This window comes from Bactrocera latifrons, unplaced genomic scaffold (assembly GCF_001853355.1).
Source record: "Bactrocera latifrons isolate USDA-ARS-PBARC rearing strain unplaced genomic scaffold, ASM185335v1 scaffold_170, whole genome shotgun sequence".
NCBI classification, from domain to species: Eukaryota; Metazoa; Arthropoda; class Insecta; order Diptera; family Tephritidae; genus Bactrocera; species Bactrocera latifrons.
In genome coordinates this window covers 206,364-219,415 of record NW_017535186.1, presented here as the reverse complement: position 1 = coordinate 219,415, position 13,052 = coordinate 206,364, and positions in this window count along the sequence as shown.

Genomic DNA, 13,052 nt, shown 5'->3' with positions numbered 1-13,052 from the left:
ATCGCTTAATTATTGAGCAGATGAGTCCAAAATTTTTCACCACAATTCATTTTCAGCTCTATGGTGGCTGTTATTTTTTCCTATGCCTTGAACTTTAGACAGCCCACTCACTGCAATTTAATGAATGGACGAAACGCAATCTTCCTACTAAAGGGTGTCTCCTACTTTGTGGTGTATTTTTGTTAGGGCTTCTCAAAATTTATGAGAAAAAACTTTCCTTAATATAATATAAATGTAAACGACTTTAGTTACGATTTTGTTTTGAAACAAATTACACTTTATATCACATTTTTATTACAAATCTAAGGTAATTTTCTTTTAATTGGCCACATGAGGTTTGGATTACATAAAGTACAAACGGTTGACTTCATTAAAACAAATTGTCTTGAATTTCTTTTATTACGCGTTTTTATATTGCTATCTAACTGTTTAACTATATAACTGTACATAGCTTCATATTACATTCTCAGGTTCCCACAGTTATATGTATTGCCCATGAGTCAAATGGACCATGTAAGTCCTTATTGTAATATATGTATGTATGTGCTGTGTGCGGAAAAATCAATTTAATTACTCAGCAAATTGACTCTAATTAGAAATTACGTTCACTGAGGCAATAGCATCAGCTCACATGTATTCATGTATGTACATACATACATATGCACGTTTGGGTAGAGGCATTAATGCCTTCTTGTATACTTAAGTACAAATTGTACTGTTATTGTAGGGAATATTGTATCGGCTTACAATCCAACCAACGTAAAATTTTACTATAAGAAAAGCTTATAGACGACAGGCCATTTTCTTGAAAAAGTTATACGAGTAGTGGTTGACGCTGGGGTGAACCAATGCTAGTATCATGGCTTAAGAAATTATATTGGTTTTAGTAGCCGCCTTGGCCTTTAAACAACGAATTTCCCTACTTTACATTCATTTTGTAGCTGTGATGCTAGAGGCTCTTGCTAAACTCGAAAATATTAGTAAAAATTTCCTGACACCTTAGACTTTTTGTGTTGTAGCTAAGGGGCGTAGAGGACAAATCACCACCATTTACTATAATGAGCTCAAATTCATAATCAATACATCTCAAATACCTCACAGACCTTGGAACGAATATTTTGTCCACTTTCGACTAAATATTTATAAAAAGCAATTTTTTTTATTTTCCTAATCGTAGCGGGTTAGTAGTGACTCGATTGCTAGAACATTTCAAAAACGGTTGTCCACAAATGGAAATGAAACAACCGCCACTTAACACATGTATATATACATATAGGTATATATATGTAGATATTGTAAACATACCGTAATATTTGTTTACTACATCATAAAATATATAGACATAGTATAAATTAATTATGCGATAACGCAAATGTAGTCACAAATTTTACATCAACGCAAATATTTATGCGAATGTGTGGCAAATAAACAAGTAAATTTTGGTTAAACACAATAAATTGCTAGCATCCCAAATTATTTATATACACAAACAAATCGGTGCGCTTCCTGCGATATAGTATGTGTGCGTATTTTATGTGTGTATAATAAATGTGTTAATGGCTAACAGTATATATTACCACCTCCCCAACGTTTTGCGCTAGCTGCATTTGAATAAATTCACTTATTTATAGAACGCACTGCAAAACGTCGCGAATAGTGGCAGTGCCAATGAAAACAAATGGACTTGTCAGGTACTACATCGCGCCGCTATCAATGGTATACCATCTACAGTGGCAATGAGACAAAAAACATAATTTGAAATGTAAAACTGGTGTCTATAAACGCTCTTAACATATTTTTTTGAAAATAGCTGCTCATTTTATTGAAATTATCTGCTTCAACTAGCATGAAGAGATATAGGCGACATATACACGAATCGCTTTGAATTAGAAAACACATTTTTTATTTCTCGCCAGTGTACCGGTTTGTTTTTCTACATTGTAATTTAATTGATATTTCGCACACTTACTGTGCTATATTGCGGTTTGTTTTTAGTTTTGAACAGAACACAGTAAATCCCGCCATGAATTATTTCACCGGAAACGGATGAGCGATGATGCTCAATGGGTGTAACAAATTAATGGATTATAATTGAATCTAAAAATGTGGCTAATGTACATAAGTAATTATATAGGTAAGCATTTAGGTAGAGAATAATGTTCATATAATTTTACTTTTCTTTCTTATATACTAGTACTGTGTATTAATGCCAAACCTAAATATTATATTTTCAATTTTAATCTCTTCATTATTTTGAAAACTTTGTTCTACTGTTGCTTAGATATTTTTTAGGTTTTATTCTTCTAGAAGAAATGATGTTTACATTGTTTGATGTTTCTTGTTATTTATTTTAGATTTGCGTTTCGAAATACATATATGTAACTAATAAAAATGGAATAAATTAAATATTATATAGAGAGATTAGTAAAAGTAGCCACTAAATGATATTTTTTGCCAACCATGAGTTGCCTCAAAAATAACGTTATCGCTGGTAATACTGTCGCCAAGGCGATTATAGTTTACCATTCACTTTACAACACTTTTTCCCGCCGATTTTTGCTATTTTCTCTCACCTAAATGATTCCGTTCTTGGTTGCTGTTTTCTATTATTCCTTATTTGTTCATGTGGAGATTTTTCGAGTGTTTTCCAATACGCAGAACTTTTTTTACATTTAATTTACGACATGCCGTTTGCTTCAAATTACCGACTTGTATGATTGTTAGCCGTAAATGTACAACAATGAACGCCGTTTCTTCTATGCTTAGTTCAATAAAATAATGTTTCGGCCATTGTTGGTAGTAAAAGTCCATTTAATTGTTATTTAACCATAAAATAACCGTTTATCGTCGCTTACAATAAAACAAATTATTGCCACTTCCCTCATCCTACCCTATATAGTACATACAAGTGCAAACATCCTGTGACCAGCGGCCAATACCTGAAATCATAAAAGTTAATGATTCTCCGTTGGACAGCCACTTCGGGCTATTTCCGCAATTAGTGAGGAGGAGTCGTCTAATAAAAAATTCATTGTATGGTATCGTATTGACCCAAGAAGCAGCCAATTGAGTAAGGTAAAGTCAACAACAATGAAAAATAAGACATAAAATGACAATAACAGCACCGTTAGACATATTTAAGGGAAAGTTGACTGGAAAGGACGACAAAAGCGAGTCGACATGAATAGCCAGAAGAGGAGCGTGTTTATGTGGCTGTTTATAATTTCGAGTGGCGAAATATCCGCTCCTAATCATGATCTTTTTTTAATTTGTTCATTATTTTTATGATTATATCTTCTCTTCAACATGTTGACACCTATGTATGTTAAGTAGGGCTATACTTAACCCAGAAGTACTGGTATGATGTTTTAAATCCCTACTCATATTCTTAAGGATAGTAGTGTTATATTTTTTGCTTAAAAAAATGAAAATTTCCTCCAGAATTGTTAACTGTAATTCATAGAAAACTATAAAGCTTTTGCACAGCTTTGCAAATAGAAGAAATTATCTTAATAATATAATTATTTTAGATAAGGCAATTGCCTTGTGCTGTGCAAAGAGCTAAGCGTTGATCATAATTACGTTCACTATTGAAACAACACTCGCTACTACTTTCTTCAAAGTAATTCAATCTTAAAAAATACTTCAGTTCTTTGGCACGCAGTCCTTATATACATAAGCACACACATATATATACATCTACATGTAAGTATGTATCAGCGTAAAATAAATTAAAACGGCATATAGTGAAACCAACTGAATCTCTCGATCCGTTGCCAATGAAAGGTGAATTCCCAGGCTGATATCGAGTGCAATGCATATAATTTCCCCAGACACATCTTCCATGTAGAACCAATAACAACACAAGCAAATTACAAGCCAATTGCAGAAGAAAGCAATATTATATTTTAACATTGGACAAACAACAACAGCAGGGTAACTTGAAAATGAAAAAGTCGACTCTGTTAGGAATGTTTGTTTACACCTAAAAGAAAAAATAAACAATAAACAAATGTCAATGTTGATTCTGCCATGTTTATGCAATTTTATGAGAGTGCCGCTAGTTAGTATACTTGGTGAAATTCCACACACACCATGACAATGAGCTGTCATGGGTCAACTTTATGCCCCACTACTAAAGCTGAACATAAGAATATAACACATTTCCTTGTACTTCTGAAGTTTTCGGTTTTGTTTGCTTTCACTTTCTTGTTTAACTTTCTCGAGAATATAGTTACCTGTGCGGCAAGTCTTGCACGGTGCATTGAAGTGTAATTTTGTACCTTGCTGTCAAAATATGTATGTACATATGTATGAATTTACCACGCAGTGTAGTTATGGTGCGTCCTATGCAAATACTTGTTTTTACTTTGGGTGGCGCCAATTAGAAAGGCCAAGATGTGACAGACACTTCTCCATCGCAATATTTTTATGATAGAATCTTAATAAAGTAACGTTTTGTTCTTAGATGACACCTCTGACGAAAGAATATCCAAACATTTGTTCTCTGAATAACATTGGAAGCCGTACTAATATTGAGCTAACTCGAGTTGTTTCTTTCTTTTAATATACTTCGAAATACTTTGAGCAATTTCTTAAATTTAGAAAAAATATAAAATTATTGCATTATTGCAAAAAATAACTTAAACACCAAACCATTTAATAGGTTTGTTGAAGTTATTTTTTATAATAATGGTTTCCAGTTGAAAGAAAAGTTTTCAAATTATAATGATTAGAAACAAAAAAGCTGGTTAAATTTTTAAGAGTTGCGGTATTTGTTTCAAATCCAATCCACAAGCCTAAGTACTATGAAACTTTTCATTTCCTTCACCCTTAACTATTTGAATAGCTCAAATCGTTTTTAAATTTTCACACAATAACATACATAGCTGGTTGTTTTACTAAATATTCTGCTATTGAACAGCGGATCAAATTAAAACTGAATTTTAAGTAATATTTAGGCTGCCAGTGAGTTTGACCCTTTTCGGCATTATGTAAATAACGGAAATGGAAGTTTCTATGTTGTAATGGTGGAAGGATAATCGCATGTAAATTTTGTGTGAAATGTTGCCAAGCTGTGAAATCAGTAAACGAGTAGTTGATGGAATTGTAATGAGCCATACATATGCTCATATGTATGTGAATCCACCTATATTTGTAGAGATACTAATATCATACTTTGAAAGTTTAAAGCTCTTTAGGTCTAAAAACAAAAGTTGTGAGGAATTAAAGGTCAAAATTAGATTTTTGTCAAGCAACTTTTGAGAAATATACATATGTTACCTCATCACCTGTGTGGAAATATGCAAATAAATATGTTTCACCTCCCATGAGCTCTTCACTAAGAACTCTTTCATAGGAATATCTAAACATTTTTATTTTTGTTTTTTCACAAAGGTTAAATAAATTTAAAACGCAATTAATGATTAGGTTAGGTTAGACAGCTTAGAACGCCGGCCCTATAAACTCCTTAATACTAGATCATAAGACCTTTAGAGATCGATAAAGTGCTTTGAGCCTGTTACAAATTTGTTAAAAGAGCTAGTATCAATTTCGGCCATATCTTCAGGTTCACCGATGAATTGGTAAGTTTCTGTTATGTATTTTTTTTAAATTTTGGCTATTTCATAAAGTATAAAATGATCAAGTGAGCAACAGCTGAATTTATTTAAATTCCATCTTTAATTATTTTCAAGCGTTTCAGGGTATTTATGTGATTCCAAATGCCGGCAGAACCGAAGTTTTTCTCTCTTATCCACAAAGATGGAGGTAAATTTTAGCATATGCTAATAAAACTATTGTTTTTTATGGCTTTACAGGAGGATAGTTCGCATCCATCACTTACCGGACTTTACCACCAAATTGTGGATAGTCATATATCAGCTAAACACAGGTACTTGCCTTCCAGTCAAATACTTAAATCTCGATTTGTAGATGTACTGTGTTAAGTGCAAGCGGGTGTTAATTAACTGTTAAGCACTCGAGCTGCAAGTAAGTCCTTTCAAAGTCCATTGTAAATGAGCAGCGCCTAGCCTCAAAGCGCTTCACTAAGCCGCACACATATGCAAATCCCTATTCATTTGGCAGTGTATGTGTTTGTAGGTGGAGGAAAGTTTGAATTGAGAGCAAATGCCGACAGTTTCCGGCAAAAGTATTGCAGATTAAAGTTAAGCGCCGTATATACGCTGAAGCAAAGGTTATGCCGAGTGGCTACACAGCCTTACTTGTGGCACCCTGCCGTGGTTAATGTAAATTTATAAATAGCGCGCAATTACAAGTGGTTGGCTGACATGCACAAACGAATGGCTTAACATCATCAGCCGATAAGTGTTTGTAGTGCTTGGACTCTCTTTGTAGCGAGTTCATTAGCTGTTAGGTTCTTTAGCATTAACACGATGTAATGAAGACGAGGGCGAAAGCTTTGGCTGATTAAAGAAAATTTATTATGCAAATTGAATTTAAGTATTGGTTCAGTCTTCCAATTATGTTGTAGTTGTATATTTTAGTTCTTTAAAAATCGGAGAACAAGTCAATATGAAGGTTAGAGGAAAGGTAAAGAAACCTTGATATTTACTTCAACAAGGGAACTCAAATGAATATATTCTGTAAATTTGCCATATAATAGTGATGACGGCTGTGCTACAATCTCCGCAGAAAAGTGATCTATCAAAATAAAAGATAAATAAAAATGTAGTTATGAAGGGTCGAAGTTAACGGGTTTTTTTTAATCATGTTCAGTCTAGAACACGACTTCTCGGCGACTATTAAAAATTTTGTCATAAGATAAGGAAGAATTAAAAACCAAGCTTTGTCGAGCTTTTCTTTTCCCAAAGAAAAGAAGGCGTGGGTGATCAAGATTTTAGTTAAATATGCTTATGATGGGACTTAAAAACAATAATAAAATATTTTATTTTGATTTTGTAATAACAATCGATTTTTGATTTGTTCTATACTAGGTTACGGTATTTTTTTAAATGAAATTTCCTTGGAAATACCCTAAAAAAATTCCCTGTAAATTTTAGCCTTTAATATTAACATTAAGAAGTGGACCAAGGAATGTAAAATATGGCCATAGAAAATACACTACAATCGTGAGTTTTTATCTTTAAATTCTTACAGATGAGAGGTATTTTATAGCATTGTTTTGACTTTAGACGCATATTTCTCAGAATTGTTCACTCTACAAAAGTGCCCCGTGCAGCAAAGTCGTAACTCACACCAGCGAGTTAGTACGGGGCTTTAAACCTGATTTTTGCAAGAATTTTGATTTTTTTATATATCTCGTAAATGACAAGAGCTATAGAAAAAATGTATGAAACAAATTTGTAGGAAATTTGATTTGCTATAAAAAAGGTTCGAGGTCAAAATCGCTATCATTAATACTTCTCGAGATATTCGGCTTTTTAAGTAAGGCTTTATAGAATTTTTATAGATGGTAGGTATTAAAAAATCTTTACATATTACAACTATCGTTATTTCGCACGACCTCTTATTTCTGACCATAACTTTTTTGTTCCCATTGAATGTAGCCCAGATTACCAGTTGCCTCAATTTCTCCCTCTAAATTAATTTAAAGAATAAAAGCCGTCATTATTGAATAAGGTATGTCGGTGTTACATTTTGAGTAAATATAATATATATATCTATATTAATGTGGGGAAAAAACAAGATTTTGTATTTTCTTTTTGTACTCTGAAAAAAAAACAGGTCCTCAGACCCCTTTCAAAAAGTCCCTCGAAGTATGAGCGCTTAATTCTTACGGTAAGGTCTTGCGCCTTACAGTTTTCTATATTTTTTCTTACTTGAGAAAAATATCTCGCTCCATAGCTTTTGTAGGAAATTGAATGCTAGAACCTATTTTTCAAATTATCAAGCGAAAGAAATACATGTTTTTTGATAAATCCTAAAATATATATATAATATACAAGTACATTGGAGTAAAGCCATTAGGTATTCCATTTCAACTTTCTTTCATAGGCGTGTATGTATGTATGTCGTGTGTAGTACATAAATATTGACACGCCAGTATAGTAGATCACAACTTATGCTTACTTCGGCCTCCGCATGCAAGCCAATAAAAGTCACTGGTGTTAACGACTTTAGCGCCACGTTTTATCACATATTTACACACTTGAAATTATTTTGAAAATTCCACATATGTAAAGTAAATTTACTACTACTACAACGGCACACAAATACATATGCATGTTTATTCACGCCTAATGCTCTTCCATTTGTGGCGTCTACTTGCTGCTTAAAAGGATTTTCGTGTTCTCACTTTGATTTGTGAGCGAGAAAAAATTGTTATGCGCGAATATATTCAATCAGACAATACAAACAAATTTGTACACATAAGTAGAATATATAAATTATGTAAAAGATTTTGAGCGAAAGTTAACAGCCTTTATTTACGATGCGCTGAAAATCGTGTCGAATTTACAATGGTTCTGTTTTTGATTTTGTTCGTAGCATATGTAATGAAAATAACGACAAATGACTGCCGTTTTTCATGCTTTCTCAATTATGTAAAGTTTAAATGGTGAGAGCATAGAGGAGGGAAAATAGGGAGGTGAAATGTGTGGTCTAAGGATAGCTTATTCATTTCAAACAGCCGAGCTGCGGCTTATGAGTGTTGAGTTAAGTGTAGCGAGTACTGTGCTAAGATGAAATTTTTATGATAATTTTTTAAGTATTTAATTTTTATAAATTTGAATCTTGTAATCAGTCAGCGCATATATTTTATATATTTCTTCAAAATCGTCCAAAGAAAATTACGAATGACATTTTTCGATTTCTTTATTAACCATAATCAAATTGATTGAATATGAAAGCATACGTAGCTCAGATCTGATAGTGTACATACAATAGAATATCAGTGATCATCTTGGTAATTATACTATTATATAATATATATATTTATTTTTGCTTATTCAAACTGCCGCTAACTCGCTAGACTCGCATTTTGGTTGCCCAACCCAAATAAAATTTGATCAATATGTTGTCTGTGATAAACCGCCGCCAACAAAAGCAGTTGTATCAGTATCCTTATAAGCATGCTCAGTCAGCTTCGCAAATCTTGGGGTTGCATATTCGAGTTATTTCACAAAAGGTTCAAAACGAAGCGAAAGCGAATTTCACTCCTAATTTCAACTCAGCCAAGTTCAGGCGGCTCTCTGCCTGCAGCACTCTTATTCATTGACTTTTCGTTTGCATGGCTATTGAATGTAAATATGAAGATATGTCAGTTGTTTCATCTCTGTAAACTGTCATAAACAAATTATGGGAGGGCGGTGAATGCTCATTAGCCGATGTGTAACCCTTGGCGGATGATCAACCCACCACTGACATCCTAATTTCATTTCCATACATCCATCATAAACATGAATAAGTCCTGCGGCGCGGAAAAGGCAAATAGGTCACCCACAAATTGTAAATAACTGTGTTGAAACTGAAAGTTCAGAGGTAGTCAATAAATTGTTTTGTTTTTTTTTCAAATTTTTTTTTTTCCGGAAAATTTCTCATTCATTTCCAAATTCTGCTGTTCGTTTGCGTAAATGTCTGCTTGGAAATATTGCGCCATTTTTTCCTATCTTACTTTTTTCAATCGTCAACTTTTTTCACCTAATTTTGAATACACAAATAGCCGTGGCAAAAAAACCATAAATTTTCATAAAAAATTACTCATGTTTACAGCGCAAACCGCATAATGAAGTTCACTGAATATAAATATATAATAAATTATGTAAAATATGCGTAATATCAATTTGCACGCCTAATGGTATGCTACGAATCATACAATATTCAAGTAATGGAAGTGATTCACAAACGCATACACATAGCAAGTTTTCAAACGATTTACAGCTATTTTTCAGTTACTTAGCGGTATGCAAGGTATGTATGTGTGCATAGCCTTTTCTGAATACAAAAAACAAAAAAATAAATTATTCCATTAACTTTTTCTTTATTTTCAATGAATGCTTCGTTATTCAGATCAAGTCACGAGTATATTTATTATATAATTGTTACTTCTACCGCTACAAATAACACTTGCTAGGTCTTTACATTAAAGACAAAAATTCGGAAATCATTCGCGTTCATACTTTCCATGCATTTCAATAATTCACTTTGTTTTTAAATTAGTTTGTTCTTCTTCAATGGTAATTCAATACACATTCCGCTAAATGCTCCGTGCCGCCTTTGAATTTTATGCAAATGTAATGGCGCGAGTAACACTTTAAATGCACGAAAATCGACAGGACATACTCGTAAACTCGTGAACTCATGAACACATACACATGTATTTGCATAAACGTACGTGGATAATCCCTGATGTGTGTCAACCGCTTAACGTTAATACGCAATGTTCTGATCTTGTGTTGCACAGACCCTAAGTTGGTGTTTGTTTTGAAATAAATATTAAAATATTCGTTATTTTTGAATTTAGACGAAATGGTGAAAGCAAAAAATTTGATATTAAGAAATTGTAAGTGCAATTTGTGTTTTCTTTGAGTCATAAAAGACAAACATTTTTCTATTCGAAGACAATTATAAGTCAATACAATATATAAAATGCGTTTTGTTTGCAGTGAAAATACCATTGCTTTATTGAATATAAACTTCCCCTGTTGGTCAAATTGAATTAAATTAAAAACTAAAATTTAAAGCTCAAACCTTGTTTTACTTACAACCTTTGGCTGCCGTTTTATTAATCAAAATATAAAACATAATTAATCGAAGGTTAAATTTCATGATTATCCAATTTASTTTTATTTCTGCTTTTATTAACGTAAATGTGAATAAAACATTTCCGAAATTTTCTCATTCTACTATTCAACTAACTGAAAGCCGGTAATTATTTCAGCTTCTATTGAATCTGATTGAAACCATGTCGGAAGAATTTATTGAAATATGGGGTAGGCGAATTTGCGTTTAATTTTTCAGATATTTTTGTATTCTTGAATTTTAGTAATTAATGGCTTCTAATTAAAAAGAGATCCGACAAATGCAAATCTCAGCAATTATGTACAAGAAAAGTTCCACAAAGAAACGCGATATTTTTCAAGTCCAAAAGTAGAAATAAGTATATCTAAAAAGGTCACAAGAAAATCGTTAGAGAAATTTACGTTAAGGTTTTTTGGTCTTCGCGCTATTTTTTAGAAATTTTAGGCGCTTTTTCTAATTGTGAATTTGGTATCTGCTTTAAACACAAATGAAATATACTATAGGTGTGTATGTAGATGAGTGAACTCTTGCAGGTTCACAATTAATTCTTCTTACTTTTACACATAAAGTGCGGGTATACTTATAATAAATATATTTGTGTATATACATCCGCGTTTTCGCTATTTTTCGCTTTATTTGACAAACTATCTGACACAATAAGCGCTAATCAAAGGCATTTCAACACTAACATCATAACATCAATCAAATACGCGCATTGTGGCTGTTTGACCACATCAAGGCTAAACACTAAAGTTTTCATGTTTGGGAAAAAAGAAATTGATCTGCTTTGCAACTCAACAACACTTACAACAAACATACATAAATGTGTGTATATCAGAATATCGGATTGCCAACTCGTTAAGGATTACAGTGTAAGAAGATTGCGTAACGAACGAAAAAGTTTGCCTTTGACTTTTTCTGACTGCTGGATAAACGTGGAAGCGCCAGAGTCATTAATGGTTGCTCTACGTAATTTGCGCCTGTTGGTAGGCTATACTTTTAATATCACGCAGCACCCAGCTATTTTGTTACTCTTCAATGTGGCGCCTATAGAATGTCCAGGCAAACAAGCAAATGTGGCCAGCTTAACCGTATTACGCGCATTTCGCTTGTTGCTTTTACCAATAGAAAGGTTGTGCGTTGCATAATTGCCACCGCAAATGTGACGACTTTTACCTTTCATCAAATGTCTGCAGAGCGGATGTTGAATTTTAGTCACATGGCTTCGACTGCTGCACTTTCCTTCCACGTCTGATTTGCTTGCCCAGGCATCAGCTATTTGAAACTGAGACTTCAAGGTGTACGCACGTACGCCGTCTTTTTATGTTTATATCTCATATATATGTACGTGTTTATGTGAGGAAGTTGACCGGCATGCATTCATTGCGTTGCCTATTAATTGCCTGGCTTTCGATTTTAATTTCGAATGCAACACCATGGCCTGCTGTGCTCCACTTTCCACTTTGCTGTGGCCATTGGTGCAGCAGATTCCGCTATACGGCTCGTACGTATATACCTTACTTGCATTGCGTGTATTTGACATAAGCAAGGCATGAATAAAAGTTTTTACTATCGCATTAAATGCAAAGTCGGCTTTGCTTTTCTAATGCAGATGCTGGTTTAGAAGTAATTTATAATCAAAATAGGTGCGGTGAATTTGTTATGAATGAAGATGGCGGAGCCGCATGCAAATAAAGTTAAATTTCTTCGAAAGTCGGTTGGACATGTGCAGAATGTGTAAATTACTTGATTTATTTTTTTTTAATTATGCTCTAATTAAAGAAAGCGCTGGCTAAACTCATTTATATTCTTGGTGAGCGGGTTTTTAGTTATAAATTCAAGAAATATGTATCCTGTGCCTAGGATTACAACATGGGTGTGATGATTTAAGAGTTGGTAGAAGCAAGAAAGGGAAATAATTCAAGAGGCAGCTGGAAACTATTCGAGAACAGTCTACTTATGAATCAGTGGAGTAATTGTTTCAGTTTCAGAAAATTTCCACGAGTTTTTAATTTAATAGCAAATTAAAATGTTAATTTTATATTTTTGGCTCTAAGCTATGATAAATATAAAATGTATATCTATTGTAATTATAATTAATGGGGCTGATTTTTAAAGAGCCAAAAACGGAAAAATTGCGTCTGCGGGATCCAGAATGATACAAAGAACATTTCCTGCATTTTGAAAAATCGACTCGCTCTAATGGCCGTGACTAACAGTTAGCTTGTTTTTCTTTCGAATAACTAGGATATATGCATTTACAGTGCTAATTAAACACAGTTTTTCTATTGAATAACATTTTATTATGAAGACATGATTTTATTATGTCT